Source organism: Canis lupus, chromosome 25 (genome assembly GCF_011100685.1).
Source record: "Canis lupus familiaris isolate Mischka breed German Shepherd chromosome 25, alternate assembly UU_Cfam_GSD_1.0, whole genome shotgun sequence".
In the NCBI taxonomy this organism is placed as follows: Eukaryota; Metazoa; Chordata; class Mammalia; order Carnivora; family Canidae; genus Canis; species Canis lupus.
In genome coordinates, this window is record NC_049246.1 from 8,214,108 (window position 1) to 8,234,242 (window position 20,135).

At 38.6% G+C, this 20,135-nt stretch overlaps 1 long non-coding RNA gene across 2 annotated transcripts in view; it reads right to left on the minus strand.

Annotated features, from left to right (window-relative positions):
• Nucleotides 1–20,135, minus strand: part of LOC119865899 — a 152,882-nt gene that overhangs the window by 51,885 nt on the left and 80,862 nt on the right. For both annotated transcript variants that reach the window (XR_005378367.1, XR_005378366.1), the window contains exon 2: nucleotides 6,566–6,738. This is a non-coding gene — a long non-coding RNA (uncharacterized LOC119865899). The remainder of the gene's footprint in view (nucleotides 1–6,565; nucleotides 6,739–20,135) is intronic.

Consider the following 20,135-nt stretch of genomic DNA (forward strand, 5'->3'; position numbering starts at 1 on the left):
AAAGGTTTTGAAGTCTAAACACTAATATTTAAAAAGATTAATTTCAAGTAGTGAATTCACTTACAATCTCACATGGAATTTCAATTTTTTAAAATCACAAGTGCAAACCAATTATCTTCTTATTCCAAGTTTTAGTTAAAAAAAAAAAAAAAAGCTTAGGGTCTGAGTTTCCAAAAGCAAGGCCTTACACAGGCAAAATTAGGAAAACATATTAAAGACCACAAGACCACAAAGCTACACATAAGTGTATAAAACACAGACATTGATGTTTCTAATACCAAACAATTTTCAGAAGCTTTACAGGACAGAACTCTCAAGTTTAATGATTCATGGGGAGAAAATCCATGAAATCACAAAGAAGAGTTCCCATATCCTGCTCTTTTAATGAGAAATTTAAAATTAATAGTTCTACTACTAGTATAGACCTATTTAGGATTTACTTTAGCAGAGGGTCTGATTAACAACAACTTTGAAGAACTTGCCAACCACAAAGATTTGCAAAAGTGGGGGATGCCTGAGTGGCTCAGTGGTTGAGCATCTGCCTTCAGCTCAGGGCATGATCCTGGAGTTCCCGGATGGAGTCCCATATCGGGCTCCCTGCATGGAGCCTGCTTTTCCTCTCTCTTCCTATGTTTCTGCATCTGTCTCTCTCTGTCTCTCATGAATAAATAAATAAAATCTTAAAGAAAAAAAAGATTTGCAAAAGTGTTACAATCGTACCTATTATTCACCTAGTAATAGGAAAAACACTAATTATGAAAAACAAAACCTTTACTACCACTAAAGAATAAGAGCCCACCAGCAATTGCAGTTGAATATCATTTTATAGTAATGCATTATCTCATTGGAGTTTCACGCAAGCTGTGAAACTGGTGTTTTCATTCTCATTTCAGAGAAGGATATAGGTTCTGAGAGATCAAGTGACTAGTCATTTAGTAAGAGGGAGAATCAGGACTTGAACCCAGCAGTGAGGCAGATATTTACTATGTGAAATTCTTTGGCTAACATAGAAGTTCAAACTCTTGCTTTGGCCCCTGAAAACAACCAGCTCTGGAAGGAGCTGCTGGAGGAAGTTACAGGACCAGATGAGAAGGGGTGTGGCTTACAGAGTGGTCGTGACACATTTTATTCTCGCACGTCTTTCACAGCCGGCTATTTCACCACCTCTTATGCACTTACCATATGCAAAGCCTGCTGGTGGGTGTTGTGGGGAATACCAGAGTGTATTAATATAGCTCCCATCATTACCAAGTGGAGCCACTGAGCGTATTCGCAGTGGATGACAATGGCACATGATCCCAGGATGCAATTTTTTATAGCAAATATCTAAGGAGGCCCCTCCCCTGAAGGCCCTGCTGAAATGTCACCAAATGCACTATTCAGCAGGGTTTTAGAGTGATAGACCTCTAACAGAGAACACAATACTTGAGGAGGCATGCTTTTTGTTGCTGTTAAAGATTTTATTCATTTGAGAGAGTGAGAGAGAGAGCATGAGCAGGCGGGAGGGCCAGAGGGAGAGAGAAGCAAACTCCCTGCTGAGCAGGGAGCTGGATATGGGCTCTATCCCAGGACCCCAGGATCATGACCTAAGCCAAAGGCAGATGCTTAACCAACTGAGCCACCCAGGTGCCCGAGGAAGCATGCTTAATTACAGGGTCTTTTGCTAGGCCTGTGACAAGTAGGGAACCTGAATCAAACTATCCATCCTCACAATCTCCTTCTGGCCACCCTAAGTGAAGCTGGAGCACATCTAGGTGCCATTGTTCTAATGGCTAACCTGTGTTTCCAGTAGAAACCTATGCACAGCAAGCAGTTTTACTTTAGAAATATTCAAAATCTACTTAGTTATAAAATGAATATGATTTTGGAGGAGTTGTTGTTTTGTTTTGTTTCGTTTTTTGTAGATTGTGGATATTTGAAGGAAACATGCCTTTGCAGTGGAGTAGAGCTAAAAACGAGAATCCAGATGAGCTGGTGTATCTGCCTTGTGAGTGCTGGCCAGAGTTCCCTACTCCTCTGGCTGAGAGCAGTCCTCAGCATACTTGTCCTCTAAGCAACAAGGAAGTACGTTGAGCTGCCTGTTTCCTCTAAGCAGATGAGTGCTTGCTTTTCAGAACAGATGATTGTAAAAATCAGTAAGATATTTTAAGAACTAGCTGATTATATGGACCAACTTGTTTGCTTAAGAGTGCTGAGTGAACAGCCCATTATACCTGGCACCTGAGCTGCACTGGCTTCCAGGAGCAGGCTCAGATGCTCATTTTAATCTGACATGCTTATAGGTATAGTATATATTAGGACCACTTTTTTCTCTTCCCTTTCTTTCACTGTGCTATGGAGCTGCTAGAGTTTTTTTAGGAGGAGGGGGAGCCCAGGCTGGGGCTTGTTAGAGACATTCACTCCTGACACTGGGCCTGGTGAGAACCCAGTGAAACTGCAGAACTTCAGCTCTAGCTAGCATTCTATTGTTGAGGCTTCTTTAAGGGAAGAAAAGTGGTTAGTATTGAATGTTTTTGTGTAAATATGATCTTAAAATATATTGGCTTTCCTTTTAAAGATTCAGTGTTCTGAGTCTCTTTATTCTAGAGGCACTTACTGAGTGGTGTGATGTGCAAGGCACCCAGCTGGGAAAATTCTTTCACATCTGCCTAGACCAGAAACCAGGATTTTCTGCTCTCTCCTCAAGATCTAGAATAGTTCCTTTGTAGAATCCTAATACATGTTTCACTGAATGAATTACACACTGAGACAAGGGATACCTGCAGTTTTCCCTCACCAGGAGTTCTTAAAATGATGAAAGTCAGTATATAGAACATCCTCTGGGATAGTTTCTATCTGCCAACTAGTGCTTTCCTGGAGCTAGACTTAGGCCCTACAGGACAGACCCCGTTTCATAGCGAAGTAGTTAATTAACCACCAGATGTTGACTGACCACCGATTATGTGCAATTCCCTCTCCTGGACAAGTGGATCGTGCAAGGGCATGGAAGACAGTCTCTATTTTATTTTTCTTTTTTAAATATTTAATTTATTTACTCATGAGAGACACAGACAGAGGCAGAGACACAGACAGAGGGAGAAGCAGGCTCCCTGCAGGTAGCCTGATGCAGGACTCAATCCCAGGACCCCAAAGGCATACATTCAACCATGAGCCACCCAGGTGCCCCCAGTCCCTATTTTCAAAGAGTTTTTATACAAACAAAAATTTAACAGCTGCCACTAAGTGACAAAGTGACCACTGAATCCATTCCCAACCTAAGACAACTGAACACAGTGCCAGGAAAAACTCATTTTTTTTCTGCATTATGCAGTACTGAGGGCAAGGAAATGGTAAGCATAAAGGAGAAATCAAAGAGGTCAGAGGAAGAAAAACAGGTGATTGCAGAAGATAGAAGATTTTAAATGGGCCTTGAAGCCCAGGTGGAGAATGAAACAAAGGGCATAATAGGAATATAAGACTGTGTGAGTGGGAAGTAGGGGTGGGGGGTAAGGAAGAATGGCATGAAGAGAGTCTGGAAGAAGACAGAGAAAGCCAGGTATGCCAAGAGCTAATTCAGTTCAGTGCATTTTGAATCAACTGAATCAATATTTATTGAGCACATAGTATGTGCCAGGCATTGTGATAGGTACTAGGATACAGTGGTGATTGAGACTGATATGACCCATGGCTCATTGGCTAGTAGAAGATATAGACAAGTAAACAGACAATTACAATACGATGTGATAAGTGCTGTGCTAGGTAAAAGTCCAGGTGTTATGAGACGGAGCAGGACACAGAGTGGACCAACCAGATGGAGAGCAGGAAAACTTCCTAGAAGGCATGTTAAACTGACAACTAAAGCCAGGGTGGGAATTAGGTGAAACTATGCAGATAGGGTATTCTAGAAGAGGAAACATGATGGGCCACAGGGGTCGGAAATTGGCTGTGTTGGTTGAAATACAAAAGGAAGGTATGCCAAGAGAGAGACTGAGGAGATAAGCTGTGGCCAGATTATGCAGTCTCTTATACTTCATATTAAGGACTTTGGACTTTATTCCTAAGAATAGTGATAACCACTGAAGAATTCTAATGAAGGGAATGAAACAACCAGATTTGCATCTTGGGTAGATGACTCTCTGCAGTGTGAGATGGCCCTTAGAGGAGAAGTGGGCCACAGAAGAGAAGGGTAATATATAGTTAGATTCTTGAAGGTCAATCCCTAACACAGTGTAAGAACTAAAAAAATATTTCATGAATGAATGGATGAATTGAACAATCAGTCAACCATTGTAGCACAGGGCTGAACACATGGGACTAGAAATGGAGGGTATATACATCTGTGCATTCACAAGGGTCAGAGTAAATGCATAGTGGAATGCTGACATGTATTCCAGTCTTGAATCTCATCAGACAAATGGCAACAACAGTTGACAACAGAGTGCAGTGTAATTGGGCAGAAACAGCTTCAACACTGGAGTCAAAATACCCAGATCTGAGGCCTGGTATTGCCAGTGGTTAATTCTGAGATGCATCTTAGTTTCTCTGACTCTCAGATCCCAACATACATCATATCTGCTCGTTATGGCTGCACAGCAGTAGAAGATGGCAGTAGTTATCACAATCCTTATATGTTTCTGTTTTCAAGAGATGCTTAGGAGTTTTGGTGGGATGTACAGTTATCCACTGCAAAAAGAAGTTAGCACAGCCTGTATGACAGTGGAGTCGTGGTTTGATTAAAGAGGAATTTAGAAATCAAGTAGCCAATATTGTCCAAAATTTGGCCTAGGTAGCTCTTTCATCTGTCAGTTGGAAGGATGAGAAGCCCATCTCCTGCCACGGTCCCCTAGGAGGGAAATGGAGGCAGAAACTAAGAACTGACCTGAAGGCCACGGGGTCAGTGGGGTGGCTCAGAGAACAGACAGCCACTGGGGACACAGACTAGACTAGAACTCAGCTCCCCTATGTGCCCTTTTCAGAACGCTACTCTGTTGTGAATCATGACAATTCGAGATCTCAGAAAGGATAACTTGTGTGAGGTCCAAGGTAAGAGATCTTACCACAGTTGCAGCTGTAACTGACAGCCCAGAATGAGATGACCTTACAGAAAGAGAAGACACATGGGAATCACGGCAAAAGGAGGTGAGGTGCCCTGGGAAAGAAGGAGAAGCCTTCAAGAAGTATGGGGCTGGGCTGGTGGTAATAGAGGAAGGCAGTGTGCATCATAACGTAAATGGATGTGGGTGATGTTAAATCAAAGAATAAAGGAAAAGAGAAAAAAAGCTGAAGATGAAGAAAAGCTCTGGGAGAATGTTCCTGAAGAAGTGCTAGCAAACCAACTCAACACAAAGTGCTCTCTGCCATGCTGCTTCAGGATAATAAGGCCTGCCTCGGTTCTTTGTTGCTTTCAGATCAAAGAGAACAGGCAGAAAGTAGCTGTTTTTCTAGACACATCAGACACTTCAGTGCTCCTCCTTATAGCATCTTTCACATTGTCCCTTTGCACTACAACACACTCACAACTTGCACCTCTGACCCATTCTAGTCTGGGCTTCTCTTTTTTCTGCAGCAGAGAAAAAAGATGAAAAGCCCCATCGCTGAACCAAGACGAAATTCATGAAAACAAGAGCTTCCTTAGGAAATGTAATTTTCAACTTGTGGCCTTGAGTCCCCATACTAAATCATCTCCTAGCTATTTCTTCAAGCAGGATCATGACTCAGCTGATCGGCAAGTCAAATCCATTTTTATGAAGTAAAACCTGATTGAATTATTTTTTCGTTTTCTATCATTAGAGGGTTGGTCCTTGGCAGTTGGGTCTAATCTATCCTCCGTAAAGACTCCAATAAATCAATCACAACAAAAAGGCCACTACTGGTTTCTCCAGGAAAGTCCAATGCAAATAGGACTGAAATCCAGTCGACTACATGATTCTCAGGGATCACTCTCCAGTGATACCTCAGTCAGGGGTCACTGTGATAGGCATCTCATCTGGTCTACACATCTGTAATATCCAGGCATGGACACCTGAAGCAGACATCTCAGAGTCCCTTAATCAAGACTGAAATCCATGGGTCTTCTGTGCAGTACTACAGTTCACCATCCACATTGTTTAATTGAGCCCTTTACTACAAATGGTTTTAGGCTCTGATGCAAGACAGGAATTTGAAGCATGCATTTGAGTATTTAATGGTGTTAATTTCTGGTGCACACAAACATCAGCCTCACTCAACAATCCAATAATCTTGCAAAGTAAAGAAAATACGCCAGAGAATGAAATGCAGCATGGAATTTTTCCAGATTGCAAGCAAAGCAGTTCCTTGATCCGGCCGCAACTGACAAGTAATAAAATAGCTGCCAACCTACAGATCCTTGAAGATGTTACAATAAACAAAGGAAAGAAAAGGAAGAAGATGAGGGTGCTTTCAGATTGAGGAAATCACTTTTATTTTTTACATTCAAACATATTTATCTGGCTACTTTAAGATCTCAAATGTCCCAAGTTAATTTTAAATATAACACATCTGATCATAACAAATGAAATACAGTCTTTTTTTTCTACTGGCAGGCATAAACTTCAACAATTCCTACCTGGAAATATGGACGGTCTCTTTTTCGGGCGCCTCAGGTGAATAGGTTCCAAATTTTTCAAGTTTCTTTGAAGTCTTCCTCTAATGTCATTTCCTATGAGTAGTTCAGGTGGCAGACTACTCCGTCTTGATGATTTATAATCATTTTGAGATGAATTTAGTTTGTTCTTCGTTCTGGAATATAAATTGCTGTCATCAACTGCCATCGTAGGAGATACATTCGAGACTCTTAACAAAAATCCAAAAAGCCAAACCCCAAGCCTGCAGCAGTCCCTGCCGCCTCAGCCCCAGATTCAGATGTTCTCTTGTTTTACCCTGCACTTGTTTGGGAAGCTTAGCAAGTTGAAGGCGTGGATGTGAACAGGTGTAGAATTACTAAGTAGCCCCTCCTTTCAACAGTTAATAGCACAGGGGAGGAGAGATCCAAAAATCATTAGGTGCAGAAGAGCGGGGAATTTGAGCAGACGTCGGCACACCAGTGCATGCTCCTGTAGATGGTCATAAAAAGTGGTGTGAAGGTGGCTGTGTGGAATTTCTGTTGGTGCAATGCCATAAACTAAACATGACTTATTACTTAAAAATAACTACCCATGCAGATCACAAGTCTTATTTTTCTTACTGCTTTCAAACTCTTACAGATTTTTTTTTTTAAGTTTTGGGAAAACATTTTTACATTCTCTCATACCCTTTTGTTTCGAACCACATACACAGAACAAACATCCGTCTTTATGAAATTCCTTGTTTGGCAGGCGGCCAAGTGGAAGTTGGCTGCAACAAGGAGATGAGAGATGGTTGGTGATGATCAGGAAGGAACCCGCTGTGGGTGTGTATGGAGCAGAGCAGCAGTGCCGGGAACCCAGCACTGCTCCCCGACCCGCCCTTCCATCCTGTGCTCTACCTGGCAGATGGCTTCTTTAAAAGTTCTGCAGTCTGGCTGCAAAGTCAGAGGTCTAGCAAACAAACTATGACTGTAGAAGTGATGACGGCCTCCACTCATCAAATAAAAAGAAATGTTATCCTTGCATGTCTCTGCCTTGCTTTCAACTAAAATGGTCAGCTGGTTTGGTGGTCTGAGAAAAACCAGCATTTGCTAGATTCCAGCTTGACCTCTTACATATTTTCTATCTCTTCTGGAATTTGCTTTTTTGTGTCCTTTTTTCCCTTCCCCCTTGCTCCATTTATGTGGAAATGTTCTGCACTCTTTTCTTTAATTGACTGTGGAGAAATCATAACTTTCTGATTTATCCTTTCCAGCCATGCTCCAGGGCTGTGTCCTCTATGTCGTCTATCTCCCCCGTCGTCCCTCACTACCCCCTCCCACATACACACCTCTCTTCTGTTCTGTCTGGCTGCATGGGGGTCAAAAGATAAAGAAGATAAGATCTTCCTTTTCACTTCCCAGGGCTAGGAATCAGTAGATTCATAACATTATAGAGGATTTCAGCGTTGTTTTTTCTTTGGTTTCCTAGATGCCAAGTAGGTTTTACTATTTGTTAGAATTCGGATTTTGGGTGTCTTTACCTAGTTAAGGATACACCTCCATACTAAGAGAAGTTTCTCTCTCTACTTATGCCCTTTTTTGACAACAGGTCTTCAAACCACAACAGATTTTCTGAAGAGAAAAGCATTTTTTTTTTTTAAACAGTGATGTCCAGATCAGGGGTGCCTTTATAATCCAGCAATTATACATATAATTATAACCTGGCAATTGTATTTACATATTAGATTATCAGGTTATTTTACTAATTCTCAGAAACACCTATACTACTTGCCTCACAGTACTTAGAACTACTTTATCAGGCTGAAATGTATCATTAACTTCAAAACAATGAGTGGTTTGTACAAAACTATGTTTAAAAGCCCATGAGACTGCTTGAATCTCCCTCAGCTTAATGGAACTACACTTTTTTCCCCCCTAGGGAAGAAGTAAAAGGTATTTTTAAACTTTGAGATAATAATTTAATAAAAAAAAAAACAAAAACAAAACAAAACAATAAAACCATTTTCCAAAGCCTCAAGACCAGCATTTCAGTTTCAAATACACAGCAAGGTAGAGTCTCAGGCACAAATATTGGATAGTAACAGAGAGAAATACAGCAATAGACAAGCAGCAGTTTGAGCTCTTTAGCGACTATTCTTTCCTAACTTCCTGCTATTAAAATTTTTAGCTATTCAGTGACCACTCTTTCCTAATTTGCGGTATTATCATGAGCCAAACGAAGAGCGCATGTGAGGTGAAATGGAGTCTCTGAGAAAGGGTGCTACTGCACACAGCGCGCAACAGGTACAGCTGCATGGTGTGCACATATAATTTTGCCTTTGTCTTTAAGGGGCTGGCTGGAAGCATAGAGTTAAGTACAGACGCATCTGAAATGCAGTATAATAATAGCTGTCCTTTATTGCATGCTAGTACCAGCGAGGTTCTTTGCTTAAGCCTTCGATATACATTATCTCATTGATTCTTCTTGATCACCCTGTGATGAGTGAACTGAGGCACTGAATCAAATGTCTAGGAATTGGGGAAGCTAAGACTTCATTAAGCATAGGTTTTATCTGACTCCAATGCTTCTGTTCGAGTCCGTGCTTTACATTGCAAAATCATGCAGCTTTATTATATGTTATCTGAAATCTAAAAGGAATTGGAAAGTCTTTTCTCTATCTTCCTAAAATAATTCTTGGTTTTAAGCAGATTCCTTTTGCATCAACTATATGATTGAGGAGTGGTCCAATTGGCCTACCCTGGCTTAGCCCTCATAATTGGCTGTCAGTAGGTCTGTAAGGTTTATGAGATAAAAAGTCAGAAGGAGCAGAAGAATTCTGAGTTTTGCTTTAATAATAAAGTACGCATGTTCCGGCTTTTCAAATTATAATGTACTTAATTAAAGTATTGTATTTTCCTGAGATTTAAGTTATAATTAGGGAAAAAACCCCTACCATATGATAGAGGCATCCCTAATCCCCTGATTCTCTAAAAATTAAATGATATAAGAGGGGGCTGGAGCGTTCCTGACATGTTCAAATTAATCCCTTTCCTGCCCAACTCGTTCTCCCCTCATGGGGAATATAAACAGATATGATTCTAGTTCCTTCAGTATATTTCCTTCAAGAGAAAAGTGAGAACAGCTTGAATCTGCTATTATTAAAATTTTAGGGCAGTGAAAACAAGGGCAATATTTATTTAAAAGTAGTATTAAATCTGTGAACATGAAAAAAGTAAACTTTCTTTTCAAAATATTTAAATTGGCTGCCAACATGCATGATAATCAACCACAGAAAATGTAGCTTGGTTAGGTCTACATGAGAACATTCAGAGATTGTAATGTTAAGTCCACCCCTCCTCTCGCTTTATAGTAATAGCCAAAGGTGAAATTTCTTTTCTTTTTTCTTCTTCTTTTTTTGAGGCAGCCAAAAAAGTGATAGTATTGGGCACTGGGATGAGACGAATCTCAAAATTTATAGCATAATTAAGTAATTTAAAATATATAATATATATTCTCTATTCCTACACTTTGTAATAACGTTGTTTTAAAGGTCTCCATTCTCTGGAAAAATCCAGTATATTAATCTTTTTTTAATTATTCTAGTGTCTAATCCTTCCAGAAGTTGTATCTTTTATATTAAATGATGTTTCCATCTCATGAACCTTTTATTCTTTCTGGTAAGGTATTATCTTCCTTGTCTTAGAATGTTCAAATATTCCATTGAAAGACATTTCCTCACTTTGCAGGCATGATTTCCTTGGGAAGTTTGGTAGGTTTTAAATAGTGTTACTGAATTATTTTGCTTTCTTGTGAAGAAGCTGCAGGTTTAGAATTGTGTAATCTTACAACTAACCATCTTTCTCATCATCATCTTCCAAAGAAATGACCCATCAGGAAGATTTTAGGCCTGTTAGGATTCACCAAATCAGTTTCCAAATCTTGATTTGACTCTGCTGTACTGAATATTCTATACAAATTTTTCTTATTTTTGAACTTTCATTCAGTTTTTAAACTGAGAGGGCCATTATCCAGGGGGTTTGCCACCAGTAAAAAATAATTGTACAGCACATAAGAATGATGCATATCACCAAGTCAAGCAACTTCACTGCATCTCTCCAAGAAGTCACTGGCCACCTCTTTTGCCAACACATCTTTGTGTGGTGTTCATAACAATACCTGAAGTATTATGTAAGGTGTGATTATGCCTGAAGAAATCTTTTCTCAGTTCCTAAAAAATGCTGTGAAGATATTCAATACTTATTTCATTGGTTCTTGATAACACTTAAAACTAATGACCAGCCTTTCCCTCTTAAAATTTCTTGCTCCTTCTGGGTGGTTCAATTAGTTGTGCATCTGACTCTTGATTTCAATTCAGGTCATGATCTCAGGGTCATGGGATCCAGCCCTGTTTCGGGCTCTGCTCTAGGTGTGGAGCCTTCTTGAGATACTCTCTCTCTCTCTCCCTCTCTCCCTTTCTTCCCCCCCCTTCTCTCCCTCTCTAAAAAATAATAAAATAATAAAATAAATAAAATAAAATAAAATAAAATAAAACAAAAAAATAAAACTGCTCCCTTGGCTTCCACTGCATTATCTCCTATGTCTCAGATCCTTTCTGCTCTGATTCTTCAGGGATTTCTTAAAAGTTATTTTCTTCCCTTCTTCTCTCGATCCTTCTCTTTGGCAAGCCCATTTAATGAGCATCTATTATGTGTCTGGCACTATGCCAAGTCCAATGGCTGCACTCAAAAATTTCTCAATCATGGAAGGAAGCAAAACTATAACAAACCAGTTATTTCAGTACAGAGTGACCACTCTGTGCATAGGTGACATAAAAAAACTACTCTGTCGACTCTTCCCAATGGAGAGGGAGATGGGAAGGGAAGGGTTTTCAGAGGAGGAGCGAGGTCACAAAGCAGATGGGGGAAACCTGTACAAAGGCACTAAGATGTGCCATAACCAAATTTCCATAAAACAGCAAATACAGCAGTCCCTTACTCACACCAATGCATTACACATACAAAAGCACAGACATTAGAAAAACAAGATAGGGCAATGCTAGACAATAGGAGACTGAAGGAAAACCCAAAAGTTAGCATTATTATACATTTTTATTTATTTATTTATTTATTTATTTATTTATTTATTTATTTATTTTTTATTATACTTTTCGTAAACACCATCACCAATTAGACATATGGAAGACACCTACTTTAACAAAACCTGTATTGAAAAACTGGTCCAACCTTTTCAAACAATTTAGTAATTCCTAACAAAATGTGAAAAGACATTTGAAAAAAAAAAAAAAACTGGCTCCAGTAAGTAATCCTTCTCCTTAATCATCTTTTTGTACTCCATAATCTGTGATACAGGGATTTGCTGAAACAGACTCATACACAAGTTTTTAATGTCATGCAGACTGAACCTTTTTAAATAAGCTCTAGAATCAGTTCTTACTGGCTTGAAATCCAGCTTCATTTATACTTGCATTCCTCCTTGTTCCATTTTGCAAGTCTCAGCAAAATGCCAGTGTAACTGCCTGGCTTTTTCTCAAATTAAGGTAGGGCTTAAGGACACATTATTCTGGGCTTGTTGTGGAGCTCTTTGGTGAGAAGGCACCACATAAACAAATCTCCCTCTCTATACTACTTCCAGACACATCCACATGGTCTATGAGAGGAAGGACGGATGGTCCTTATTCTTATTCTTCTGTTTAAGGGATTTAACTGCAATTTGTATTCATAAAAGAATAAAGCTTTTGAACACTCTTGTCCAAATACTAGGTAGTTTAATCTTAGAAATGTGGTTGCTAAAACAAAGTTGGCAAGTGACTGTTGTAATTGAGATTGCAGGAGGATTAGTGGCGCCACCATTCTCACCTCTGAAGGCAACTTTCATCTCTGTACCATGATGTCTAAACCCACAACCATCCCAAACTTCGGCATAGTGTTCTAGATCTGTATATTCAACTGCATGCCAAACATTTCTTGGCGGGAACTCAACATGTACAAAACTGACCCCCCTCCAGCCTGTAGCTCCTGAGTTTCAGATCTTACTAAAGTGGCATCATCATTTACCCAGGGACTCAAGCTATAAACTCTGGAATTACTCTGCCCATATGATGTCATGTTATCTCTTAAACATCTTTTCATCTGTGTTCTCTTCTGTACTTCTGCTGTCACTACCCAGTGGTAGGATTCATTATCTTTTTTCCTGAGCCATTGCTTCAGAATCCCAACCAGCTTGGCCACTTCTAATCTTAGTTCCTCAAGCATTCCACCTTTGATAAAGTCTTTTGACCTTTTATAGCTTGGCAAGCTACTTCTGGGTAGCCCATTTCCCTCTTAAAAATGCCACTAAGAATTGGACAGAAAACCTCTGATGTGCCGACCAGTCTGGTGAATCATAAGACTAATTCTAATGTTGATCCAAACACCATGCATCTTGTAAAGCAACACAGGGTTATTTTAGCTTTTATAGCAGCCATATTTCCTTACTCTCTAATGGTCTGACCAACCCAAATCCCCGTATTTCAACACATGCCTTGCTATAAAAGAGATCTCACCAATTCTGGACCTAGTCTACTGACTTGCTGAAATGCATCATAGGTCTTTTATGTTGCCTCCATGAGATCTCCTTCTGCTGGTTTTGGTTCTTAGATCCAGCCTTTCTTTCTCCCACATGTTTAGAGTTTGGGGGAGAGCATAAAGGATAGTATTCAAAGTTTCTTTTAACTTTTTTCTTATTCAAATAATATTCCTTGACCTAAACATCTAAATTTGTAAATTTTGGTTTCAGACAAACAAATCATTGTTCACCAGGACTAAGCTATTTAATGTCCTGCCTGATATCTTGGTTATCTGATCTAAAGAAAGTAATTTTTGCTTATTTCAGTATTGCCTTGTATGCATTAACTAATGATTCATATCCTTAGGTGAAAGATGTTTTATGCAAAATAGATAATAAATAACAGCAAGTTGAAGAATTACATGTATTCACATAAATACCATTACTATTCTAGAAAATGAAGTGGTATCATTATCATTATAATACCACTTTTATAATATTCATCTGATTAGGGGATGGTATTCCTGATGAAGACATTCAGCAAAGTAAAAACAGAAGGAGACTTTGTCAACCTAATCAAGGACATATATTAAAAAAATCTATAAATAACATACTTAATGAGGAAAGACTGAATATCCATTCTCAATTTAACATTGTACTGGAGGTCCTGTCTAGTGAAATTGGGTAAGAAAAATAAATAAAAGCCATCTAAATTGAAATGAAAGATGTAAAACTGTATTTGCAGATAAATGAGCATCTATGTAGAAAATAGAATCTACAAAAAAGTTACCAGAAATAATAAGTAAGTTCAGCAGGTTGCAGGATATAAGATAAATGTATTAAAAGCAATTGTATTTCTATATTAGCGATGAAAAAGTGAAAAATAAAATTTAAATAGATAATACCATAAAATATTGATTATTTAGGGGAAAATCTGACAAAAGATGTGACAGACATATACATTAAAAATATATTGCTAAGAGAAATTACAAAAACCTATATAAATGGAGAGATAAATCATATTCATGGGTCAGAAAGACTTAATATTACTCAGATATCAATGCTTTCCAAATTAATCTATACATTCAGTACAATCACAATCAAAATCCTACCATGCTTTTGTTTTGGTAGAAATTGACAACCTGAAAAAAAAATTAAAAGCAATTGACAAGCTGATAGGAAGATTCATATGAGATTGTAAAGAATCAAGAATAGTCAAAAACAACTTTAAAAAAGAAAAAAAAGTCAGAGGATTAATACTACCAATTTCAAAACAATATAAAGCTACAATAGTCAAGAGAATATGACATGAAGATAGAAATATCAGTGGAACAGAACAGGAAGTCTAGATGTAGAGCCACATATAAGTGGACAGCTGTCTTTCTGACAAAGATGCAAAGATAATTCAGGGGAGAAAGGATAGTTCTTCAATAAATAGCGATAGAACAATTAGATGCCCATATGCTAAAATAAAAACTTTGATCTCTATCTCACACCATATGCAAAAACTACCTCAAAATGGACCACAGACCTAAACATAAACTCTTATGTCATAAATTTGCTAGAAGAAAACATAGGAGAAAACCACTGATCCTTAAAAAAATTAATAAATCAGACTTCAGCAAAATTAATATCTCTGCTCTCTGAAAGAGACTGTAGAGAGAATGAAAAGATAAGTCATAGGCCAGGAGAAAATATTTGGAAGACATTTATTTGATAAAGAACCTGTATCTAGAACATGTGAGGAAAGTTAATAAGTAAACAAACAACTTGGTGCATCTGGGTGCCTCAGTCAGTCAAGTGTCCAGCTCTTGATTTCGGCTCAGATCATGATCTCAGGGTTGTGAGATCTAGCACTGTATCATGCTCTGTGCTCAGCAGGGAGTCTGCTTGGGATTCTCTCTCTCCTTCCTTTTCTGCCCCTCCCCCACTCATGCACTCACATACATTCTCTCTCTTAAATAAATAACTCTTTTTTAAAAAAATAAAACAAACAATGCATTTAAAAATGGGCAAAATAGATCAACAGGTACTTCCCCAAAACACAGATGGCATATAAGTACATGAAAGTGTGTTCTGCATCATCATCATTTAAAAATGTAAATTAAAGAACGAACTGACATTCTATTGCCTACCTAGTAGAATGGCTAAATTTTAAAAGATTGGCCATAACAGCATTCAGTAGAATTTGGAGAAACTAGAATTTGCATACATTATTGGTAGGAATATAAAATAGTAAAATCATTTTAGAAAAAATTTGGCAGTTTCTAAAAATCTAAACATATACATGTCATATGATCTAGGCATTCCACTCCTAAGTACTTAGCCAAAAGAAATAAAGGCATGTGTTCATACAAGGACTTGTACACTGATATTCATAGTAGTTTACTTCTAATAGCTAAATACTAAAAACAAATGTCCATCAACAAGCAAATGGGTAAACCATGGTATATCTATACAATAGAATACCATTTATAAAAAGAAAAAGATTATGGATGCATGGTGCAACATGGATGAATCTCAAAATAATCATGCTGAGTGAAAGAAGCCAGACCAAAGAGCATGCATACCATATGATTCCATTTGTACGAAATTCTAGGAAATGTAAGCTAATTTGTAGTGATACAGAGTAGACTGGTGTTGTCTAGTGATAGGTGTGGAGAGATGGGAAGGAGGGATGACCAGGGGGCACAATAAAATGTTGCAGGGGGTGGATTCACAGGTGTATTTATACATCAAAACTAATCAAACTGTATACTTTAAATATGAACAATTTATATATTAATTAAAACTCAATAAAACTTATTTTTAAAAAAGCAAAGTTATGCCTTCCAACAGCACATTTGACAAGGATTCAGAAATGCTCTGGATTTCAGGTAATAAAGTCAATAAAAACAACATTTCTTCTGATTCCATCATCAACATCAGGAGTGAGTAGAAGACACACATGCACCCAAGAGTTATGGGAGTCTTTTTCACTTGAGAATTTTTTTATTCTGGCAGCCCAGGTGGCTCAGCGGTTTAGCACCGCCTTCAGCCCAGGGTGTGGTCCTGGAGACCCGGGATCGAGTCCCACGTCGGGCTCCCTTCATGGAGTCTGCTTGTGTCTCTGCCCCTCTCTCTCTCTCTCTCTCTCTCTTTCTGTCTCTCATGAATAAATAAATAAAATAAAATAAAATAAATTTTATCCTGAATTATGTCTTTAGCTTTTTATTTTATACATGATAAAACTCCTAGAATGCCTGAAAGAATGTCCACATTGGCTTTCCCAGGTAACATTCACTTTTATAGTGCACAATAAATGTTACAGAGCAAACGAATGAGTAAATGAGTAAATGAAAAGAGAAGGCATTTCTTAAGAGGAATTTTCCTTACAAGCTACCAAGAAAAACTGTGGAATCTTTTAGGTCAAAGAACGTCATGTTCAGGATAAACATCAGTTATCTTAGCTGGCGTAGGTACAGCCTTCCTAGACACCACAGGGCTGGATGAAATGAGCTGGTCTGAAGCTTCTTCTGTAGTTCCCAATGCTGCTGATCTTCTTCAGACTTTCCTATCTGAACCTTTCAGATCTAAGTGGCAGCATGAAACCTTCAATGGCTTTGAAGCTGGATCTAACAGTTCCCTGATTGTTGAGGTGATACCACACATTTAATGAAAAGCATTCTAAACATCCTAGCCATTTTATACACTGAGCTGGCTCAATTCTGTGCAAATTCAGGTATAGTAAATGGCAAAACTTTATAACTTGCAACCATTTAAATGCCAATTTAGCCTTATATGATGAATAGTTTTAAAATATCTTAATATCTTGCTTGTTACATACACAAGAGTAAAACAACAGTTTCTCAGAAACTGATACTAAGCAAAAAGCCTGTACAATACAGATTTAGGTATCATAACTAAGAAGACTAATCTAACAGGCAGAGAGCACCATAAAAGTAAATAAAAGGAAGCAGAAAAAATGTTATAGCCTCATCTGTCTAGATAACCACTGTCAACACTTTGGCACATTTGGTTTCAGATTCCAGGCTTTGTCCTGCCATCTACCACTCACCTACGTTCATCCTCAGAGTCTGTTCTCAGTGAACCAAAGGAGCCCATCCAGTGACTATTACCACGTGGCTAGGAGGGGCCAGTGAAGTATTTCCAGAGTCACACCAGTGTGGTGAATGAGTGAGGCTCTCCTGGTGTAAGAAAATGGGACTGCTGTACACAGTGAAAATCCAAGGTGGACATCTCTCTGAAAGGGCAGTGGCTACTCAAGCCACAGTAGATTGTGTTTGTGGAGGACCGAAGGCTCAGATTTGTATATTCTGATTTTTAAAGAGAACTTTGAAACCCTAATTTTTATGTTGAAATATCCTGAGTTGTCAATGTTGGCTTCAGTATTTCAAAAAACACTATAAAAGACAAAGAAACAAAACTGTATACCAGTTGAGGCTTCTGGTTGAACCCTCTTCTCTGGGACATATAGTTACTTTCACAGAACTTTTCCAGTCAATGCTGAAACCTATCATTTTAAACAGAGATCTGTGGAAACCCTAGTTTATGCAGGGGGACCCAGGTGAGAAATGTCTAGGAAATTCTGCAATCACCTTCTCTTGGAGCTTCACTGCACAAGGGACCATGCTGAAGGCTCTTGAATCTTGCTGCAAAGAACCAATTCAACTTAATTTTGTTGTGAACTGGCATTTTCTGAACTTACTTGAATACAAACTGTCTTTCCCTTTTTTTTTTTCCTATGTGAAAACTACTACCCTTCAGCCCTAATGTCCTACAAAAAAGGTTTGGGAAGTGCTGCTTTAGCAAAAAGCTGTTTGTTAATGGCGACTTTGGACACCGTGGCAGGTCATGGTAGGAAAACCCGGAACAAACTTTATGACATATCTTAAATTCCTCCACGTCTTCCAGGCACCTCCTCCCCTGCAAATAGGACAGGCCTCAGTGCTCTGTGACCAACACAAAATCAACTCCGTTTACCTGTGCTAAAGAAGGTGGACCAGAGAAAAGTAATTTCAAATAATATGTATTCAGCTCAGGAATCCAATACAAGCCAAATAAATCATCTTTGTAATTTATACAGGCAACTAAAGAAATGAATTTTTTCTCTTCCTGCACATACCAACTCCTGAAGAGGGGCAAGCAAAGTCCAAATATAATTTATATTTTTCTACAGACAGTCCTCAATGTAGCCAGAAAGTAACCAAAAGTCAACAATGTTTTCACTAAATAGGTAATTACTCTGTATTTTTCTTGTTGTTGAACAAGTTCTTCTACAAAGGATTAGCTATCATACCAAGTTCATGAAATGTTATGTATTAGGAAGGTCAGTTTTTTTCCACCTAGGATTCCTTGTGGTTTCAGTGTGGTCTTGACACAGATGCAGAAGTCTGACTGGTAATTGAACAAAAGCTATTTTGTGGGTTCTCATTTTTCCACAATCCTCTGAAATTCTCAAAGATGAACCACTACCTCAGCCTGAGCTTTTATATGTCTTTGTTTTTCATCAGGCCTTTCCTTTTACTTACTATTGATCTGAAAGGCTAGATCTATACCTGTGGTTTTTTTTTTTTTAACTTTTATTTATTTATGATAGGCACACAGTGAGAGAGAGAGAGGCAGAGACACAGGCAGAGGGAGAAGCAGGCTCCATGCACCGGGAGCCTGACGTGGGATTCGATCCCGGATATCCAGGACCGCACCCTGGGCCAAAGGCAGGCGCCAAACCTCTGCGCCACCCAGGGATCCCACCTGTGGTTTTTCTAAGTCCCCTTTTCTACATTGAGAAATAAATAAAATATTTAAGAATTCTGGAAAATTTTAGAGTTTAGGAAAAGCTAGCATGGAATTTTCAGTGTGATTCAGACTTGAAAATAAAATATTTACCAACAGTTAAAAATGTTCATTCATCTGCCATTCCAGGAGAGGAACCCCAAGATATACAATTTTTTAGATCACTTGATACAAGTGTTCCCAGAACTGTTAGAGCTGTCAATCTGGAGAGCAATATATATCATACTACACAGATATATACATAAAGCTTCTTTTCTCTAGCGAATGTCTACAATGGAACTTCCACTTTGAAACATCCAAATGAAGGTAGCGAATGCCCAGATCTCAATATAAGCAGGATCTTGTAGTTTCATACTTACTAGAGGGAAAAAGAAAGGCTCGGTAAGCAAATATTGTTAGAGTGAGTGGGACGGGGAAGTATTAATGGTGACTTTATTTGATAGAGGCTAGGACAGGTTCTCTCGTGACTTCTTGTGGACATTCTTTTCCCTCCAACCAAACAAGTTAGTCATTTGAATCTTCTCATATCCTGTAGCTGTCAAACACTCTTCCTTGACATGGATTCAAAGCTGTAATTTTCTACATGCATTGCTCTTTTTTTGGAATAGGGGCGTGGTTTGGGGTTTGTGTTATTTTTTCTACATTCCTTGAAAATGTCTCTTCTGATGCAATGCTTCATGAATAATCATTATTTTTCTAATCTGTAGCAGGGGGTGGAGAAGAGTGTGTGAGCAAGCATATACATTTATGTGTGCATACATCAGTATCTTTAGAAGTCTAACAGGCCGGGATTTTTAGATAGGTATTATTAATTGAGGGATAAAATTTAATTAACTCTGTGTTCTCATTCTCAACAAATGGCTGTATGCTTTTCAGATATTCGTAATTCCCCAATCGCTGCTAGCATCTCAGATTTGGGCTCATGGGTATTTCCATCTGGATATTTGGGATCACTCAAAACATGACACATCTGGAATTGAAATCAGCATGATCCCTAAATTGCTACCCCCTTCTGCATTTTCTTGACCACTTAAGTTTCTAACTTGGGACTCATTCTAAATGCCCTCCTCTCACCACCACTCTGTGTGTTTACTGTTTACCAAGTGCTGCCAATTTTGACTGCCTTGAATTTATTGTGTCTTCTATTCCTGTCACGCTTGCCCTGGTGAACATCTCCATTAACTCTTGCCTAGATTCTCCAATAGCTTTCTCTCTGACTTTGGTGCTCTG